We start from the raw sequence: 7,098 nt of genomic DNA on the forward strand, positions 1-7,098 counted from the left end.
TTTGTCATTAAAATGGTCAGTTCTACAACCAGATCTGAACACTCTCACCAAAACATCAAGAGTACGACCCCTTTTTACGCTGTTGTCAAATTAATTGCATCTTATCGTGAAATGGCCAGTTTGACCATCTAACTTAAGTCCTATTGATGTTCAGTCAGAATCTGGTGGTTTTAGAGTCAAACTTCTTTTAAACGCAATTTTGTCATTAAAATGGCCAGTTTGACGACCAGATCTGAACACTCTCGCCGAAACATCAATAGTACGACCCCGTTTTACAATGTTGTCAAATTAATTGCATCTTATTGTAAAATGAATAGTTTGATCAGCTGACTCAATTCCTATTGATTTTCAATCAGAATATGGTGTTTTTAGGGACAAATTCCTTCTAAAACAACTGTCACTGGAATGGCCAGTTCTACAACCAGATCTGAACACTCTCACCAAAACATCAAGAGTACGACCTCTTGAATTGACGAAACAGTGGGCTGCCAAGGCAGTTGTGCATATAGGTGTCCTGATGAACCCGTCATGCCCCACCGGGGGTTACCAGAGGCCAACGGCCTTAGAGAAACCTATAAGGCTCTCTGGTCTGAAGGACTTAAAGTCGCTCGGTACACTGAAAGTGTTACCCAAGTATTTGAACCTGGCGCGCGTGAGTGCTGGGCACTCCCCGACTACATGGTCAACGGTTTCATCCTCCTCACAGCACCATCGGCATTCCGGGTTGTCCGCAATACCGATAGTATAGAGATGGCTTCTTAAGTGCCAGTGACCGGTTAAAAGACCTGTCACTAGCCGAATTTCGCGTCTTTTTAGGCGTGGTAGATTTTTGGTGAGAAAGGCAGAGGGCCCACCTATGTGCGCTTTGGCCTGTCTCATACCAGGGGACTCAGTCCATCTTCGGTGGGTCCACTTGTCCGGCAGACCCTTCATTGATGCGACCGCAACGCATTTGGCGATACCAACTATGGGTTCCGGCCCCATCGGCACATTCGCGGATCCCAGTCTGGCAAGAGAGTCCGCTTGTTCATTACCTGCATGGCCAGGTATCCAGACGAGCTGGACCCTGCATCCAACCTGTACCAGTTTTTTCAGGACTTTTATGCACTCTAGTAAAGGGTTTTTCAAATAAGGCGGGCCGATGTTGACTGTTTGTGCCGGCCATGTTGTTTTGGTGGCATCTGTCAAATCTGTTGTTTATTATTCAGTTACTGATGCCAAATCTTCATGACAAGTTACACGATTGAGCAGCACGTCCAAATGATAAAAGTTTATTATCAAAACGAGTGTTCATTAGTGCAAACATTGCGTGCCTTGCGTCCAGTATATGGTAGGCGCGGTGGCCCTTCAAAGTCAACTCTTCAACGTTTGGTGGCCAAATTTGAGATGACTGGTTCGCTAAACAATCAACCAACTCCCATACGTCAAAGGAACGCCCGATCAGTCCAGAACATCGCCGCTGTCCGTGAAAGTGTTCAGGAGAACCCGAGGCAGTCGATTCCTCGCCGTGCACAAGAACTTGGCCTTTCGCAGACTTCAACTTGGCGAATTTTGCGTCGGGACTTGGGCCTGCACCCATACAAGATCCAACTGACCCAGGAGCTTAAAGTTAATGACCATAGAGAACGCCGTTTGTTCGCTGACTGGGCTTCAGAATGTTTGGAAGTTGACCCTAATTTTGGCCGAAAAATCATCTTTAGTGACGAGGCACATTTTTGGATGAATGGCTTCGTTAACAAACAAAATTGCCGTATATGGGACGACACCAACCCATGCGAGATTCACCAGGTGGCAATGCATCCACAAAAAGTTACGGTTTGGTGCGGATTTTGGGCCGGCGGCGTCATTGTTCCGTACTTCTTTCAAAACAATGTCGGTGAGGCCATCACTGTCAACGGGGAGCGGTACCGCTCAATGATAACCAATTTCTTTTGGCCCGAATTGAACATTATGGACATAGACGACATGTGGTTCCAGCAGGACGACGCTACGTGCCACACAGCGAACGACACGATGGACATTCTGCGTCAACGATTTGAGGGCAGGGTTATCTCTCGGAGAGGTGACGTAAATTGGCCACCAAGGTCTTGCGATTTGACCCCGCTAGACTTTTTCTTCTGGGGTTTTCTAAAGTCCCAGGTCTATGCCAATAAGCCGCAATCCACCGATGCCCTGAAAGTCAACATAACCCAGGCCATCGCTCAAATTCAGCCGGATCTATGCAGCAGAGTAATTGAAAATTGGACCACTCGAATCCAAGCCACCGTGAGAAGCCGCGGCGGACATTTGAATGATGTCATATTGCATACATAATGGCATAAGTCGGCCTTTCAAATAAAAAAATAATTTTGTTAATATCTCAGATACAGCTTGTTTTATTCTATTTCAACATCGACCCGCCCTTATTGGAAAACCCTTTATAAGCTTGGAGCTTACCTTTGCGGCCGTGATATCCTTAATGGCAGCTCTGCTGTCCGAGCATATTGATACGACTGTATTGCGGTGTCCGCAGCTTAGGATTTTCTGTCCGCATTTTAATACAGCGAATACTTTGGCCTGGAAGACATTGGCGTGCTCCCCCAGCGAGTATGCCCTACTGGTATGTGGGATCCCACCAATAAGCCCTGATCTAGCTCTGTTATTCATTCTGGAGCCATCTGTGTACCAGATGGTCCCCCTATTTAGCAATGCAGGTCTGTTGGAATGCTGCCACTCCTCTCTGCCTGCAATATGCGTCACGAATCCCTCGCAGTCCACAGTCACAGGAGCCATGCAGTCACTGCCCATCAGAAGGAGAGGACATTCCTGTATGGCCTGTGACCGGTCTCGCCAGCACGTAGTTCGCCGAGGACGTATAGCCTGTACGCAGTCCTCATTGCCTCGAATTGCACAACGAGGTCCAGAGACGGAAGGCTCAGCAGAGTCTGAAGCGCTCTAGTTGGCGCCGTCCGCATGGAACCCGTTATGCTGAGACATGCAAGACTCTGTCCAGTTGTGCGCGAATTTTCGCTTTCTTAGTACATGGCCACCAAACGATAGCCCCGTATGTGAGAAGAGGTCTCACAATGCGCGAGTAGATCCAGTGGAGGATTTTAGGAGACAGACCCCAGGTATTGCCGAAAGCCCGCCTGCAGGCCCATAGCGCGCAGGTGGCCTTCTTCATTCTGGTGTCTGCATGATCGTGCCAGGAGAGTTTGGGATCCAACTTGATTCCCAGAAATCGAACTGTCCTGGAGTAATGCAGCTGCACGCCACCTAGAGATATAACAGGGGGCGTGCCAAAGTTACGTCTCCTCGTGAATAGTAGGAGCTCTGCTTTTTTGGGGTTAATCCTGAGACCTCCCGAGAGGCACCATGTGTCCACCATACGCAGGGCTCTCATCATAGGGCCCCGCATTGAGACGGCGTCTTTCCCTGGGCAAAGGATTACCAGATCATCAGCGTAGGCCTGTGTGTATAGGCCAGCATTGTTTAAAAGATTTATCAGGCTGTCGACCACAAGGCACCACAAGGTAGCCTAGCCGCCAACGTTTCGACAATCTCGTTGTTGAGCTGGGCAGATACATGACGTTTCGAGAGCATGGCCTCTATCCAGCTAACCAAACAGGGTTCTGAGCCGCGGCTCTCGAGTGCTTGGCAGATTAATGCGAAAGGGGTGTTGTAGAACGCCCCTTCAATGTCTAGAAACGCACCCAGACAGGCCTTGCCACTACTCAGAGCACCCTCCACCTTCCTAACGAGGTGGTGTAGGGCCAGATCCGTGGATTTGCCCGCCTGATAGGCGACCAGGATGCTTTCCTTAAGGTATCGATCAATCAGCCTCTCCATCGCCTTCAGCATAAAGCTGGTAAGGCTGATAGGTCGGTACGATTTGGGATCTGTAAAAACGCTTTTTCCGGGTTTCGGAATGAAGACGACTTTCACTTGACACCATGACTTTGGGACGTAGCCCTGAGCAAGGGACGACCTGAATAGTCTGACTATGTGTGGGGTTAGTACTTCTAACCCGTTTTGCAAAAGGCATGAATATAATCCATCCATGCCCGGAGATTTGAAGGGGGGCAATGTCTTGATTGCCCATTTCACCCTCTCGTAGGTAATTATTCTTCTAGCAGTCTCGAACTCTAAGCGAACCGGAGCCCGAGAACAGCTAGGAGGATCGCGAGTTGAGTTGGAGTCTGGGAAGTGAGTGCGCAGTGACTCCCGCTCATTGTTAGTAAAGCCGCCATCTGGAAGTGACAGCGACCCCAATTTAGTTCCAGGTTCCTTGGACAGTACTTTGCACAGTCGTGCTGCGGATGGTGTGTTTTCAACATCATCGCAGAACCGCCTCCAGCACTGTCTTTTGGAGTCCCTGAGTGTCTTTTTGAATCGCCTTTGAGCTGCGTGGAACGCATCCCAGTCACTGGCAAGCTTAGTGCGCTCAGCCCTGCGAAGGAGCCGACGCGTATTGTCACGGTGCTTTTCCGTGTTCTTGTTCCACCAGGCATTCTTGGCATTGGCGGGTCTCCGTCTGAGGGAAATGCCGCGACTATCGCACGAGTCAGGTTGACAGTCCCGATCTCTGTGTCGGCCGGAAGTGTGTACCTTGCCGGCATGTCCGTAAGACCACCGACTAGTTCCTCTCGAAAGTGGTCCCAGTCAGTGCACCTTGGGTTTCTGTAGGCTGGGGTATCGTATCGAGCCTGCTTCTTTAATTCAAAAAGAAGGTGCCTGTGGTCCGACATTGTGACCTCAAGGGACACTCTCCATGAGCTGAGAAGGTTCACAGTACTAGGTGAACAGATAGTAAGGTCAATAATTGATTGACCCCTATTGCAGTAGAAAGTTGGGACACTGCCTCGGTTGAGTAGTTCTAGGCCATTTGAGCACAGGGGGTCAACCAGGGAGCGGCCCCTTGGGTTCTCATCTCCGCATCCCCAAAGGCCGTGATGTGAATTCGAATCGCAGCCCATGAGAAGCGGGAGACCCAAGTCTTCACAGTATTTGACCACCGTAGTGACGGCCGGGGGGGTGATTCAATTTCGATGGGAAAGTAGGCAGAAGAGACTACCAGATCCTTTCCCGTGTCCATTGACAGTTTGACGGCTACTAGGTCCGACCCCTTTTTACGCTGTTGTCAAATTAATTGCATCTTATCGTGAAATGATCAGTTTGACCACCTAACTCAATTCCTTGATGTTCAGTCAGAATCTCAAATCTTCTAAAAGCAAGTTTGTCATTAGAATGGCCAGTTCGACGACCAGACCTGAACACTCTCGCCAAAACATCAAGAGTACGACATAGATTTGCGTAGTTGTCAAATCAGTTGCATCTTATCGTGAAATGACCAGTTTGACCAGCTAACTCATGTCCTATTAGTTTTCCTTCAGAATCTGGTAGTTTTAGGCTCAAACTTCTTTTAGGGGCAACTATTTTACGGGAATAGTCAGTTTTACAGCCAGATCTGAATACTGTCGCCGAAATATCAAGAGTAAACACCGTTTTGTGCTGTTGTCAAACCACTACCATCTTATGGTAAAATGACCAGTCTGATTTAAATCCTATAGATTTTCAACGAGTCTGGTGTTTTTAGAGTCAAACTCTAAGTTCTAAAAGCAACTTTGTCATTAGAATGGCCAGTTCGACGACCAGATCTGAAAACTCTCACCAAAATATCAAGAGTACGACCCTATTCTGCGCTGTTGTCAAATTAGTTGCATCTTTTTGAAAAATGACCAGTTTGACCGCTGATGACCCGATTCCTATTAATTTTCAATCTGAATCTGGCGGTTTTTGAGTCAAACTTCTTCTAAAAGCAATTTTGCCATTAGAATGGCCAGTTCTACAACCAGACCTAAATACTCTCGCCGAAATATCAAGAGTATGACATCGTTCTGCGCTGTTGTCAAATTAATTGCATATTATCGTGAAATTAGGGGAAGTGTGCCTGTGATGGACCCCTTAAGAAATTATTGTTACCATTTCTTTAGTTTTGTCGTTTCCATTTTTTTTAATACAAAAATCAATCTATCACTGGATGTCAAATAAAGGAAAGAGTGAATTTTGTATTAATATATATTTTTTTTAATAATGAACGCCTTTAAAAAAAAATATGAGGGGTCCATCAACGGCGGCACATTATGTGCCCATGTTGGCCCCTGTTGTAAGTAAATATTCTAAACTCAAAAAATTAAGTACGTAATTCACAAATAAAAGATTTGCAACGGTAACTAACACCCGCACACTCAATGTGGCACCACGATTTACATACTTGACAGCGAATCCACTTTTCTTTGCTACGTGAGTGAGAGAATAACTCGTTGCAGTAAATGCAACTGGCATCATATGTGTCTTCTGTACCTTTTTTAAGGAATTCCTCCAAGATAGACTCATCTTCGTCAGAACCGTCATTTTCATTGACAAGTTGCCGTTTTACTGCCCTACCTTGTTGTTTTCTTAATTTCGTTTCCTTTTTAATAACTCTTTCTTTGAGTTCTGGAGTGGAATTTAAATGACCAGTTTTTGCACGAGTTTTGCATTTTCTTTTTTCAACGCCCCCATCAGGTACCGCTTGAGGTGGAGGTAAAATTTCTTTCAGTGACTTATTTAAAACTGAAGATGAAGAGGTGTTAAGACCAGAAGTACTTCGTTGATTTTGAATGTCTAACTCGATGCGGTACTGAGTTGAACCTCCAATGGAATCTGCCTATCCGTTGCTAAAGCTGGTGCAAACTCCCAATCTTCAAAAATATCGGGATTAAAAGGATGAATTCCATATACATATTGCGTTAGATGGAATAGCACTCTTCAAAAAGGCTCGATTAAGAAGGCTTGCTATTTTATATTGTGTGACTGCCTTTCCGGGATTTTGACGCAGCCATAATTGGATTTCCTGGTCAAAATAGGCGTCAAGAGGACGAAAGAATCTGACATCTAATGGTTAAACGTGATGGGAACAGTGCGCTGGAAAACAAAATACTACAACCCCGTTTTCTTTACAAAACTGTCTAGAGACAAGGCTTTTATGGCTACTGTGGCCATCTAAAAGTAAAAGAACCCTGTTCTCATTAGATGCTGTGTTCATCGATCCTTTTTCTTGCACTAAAGCTATATGCT

Source organism: Anthonomus grandis, chromosome 19 (assembly GCF_022605725.1).
Source record: "Anthonomus grandis grandis chromosome 19, icAntGran1.3, whole genome shotgun sequence".
Lineage (NCBI taxonomy): Eukaryota > Metazoa > Arthropoda > Insecta > Coleoptera > Curculionidae > Anthonomus > Anthonomus grandis.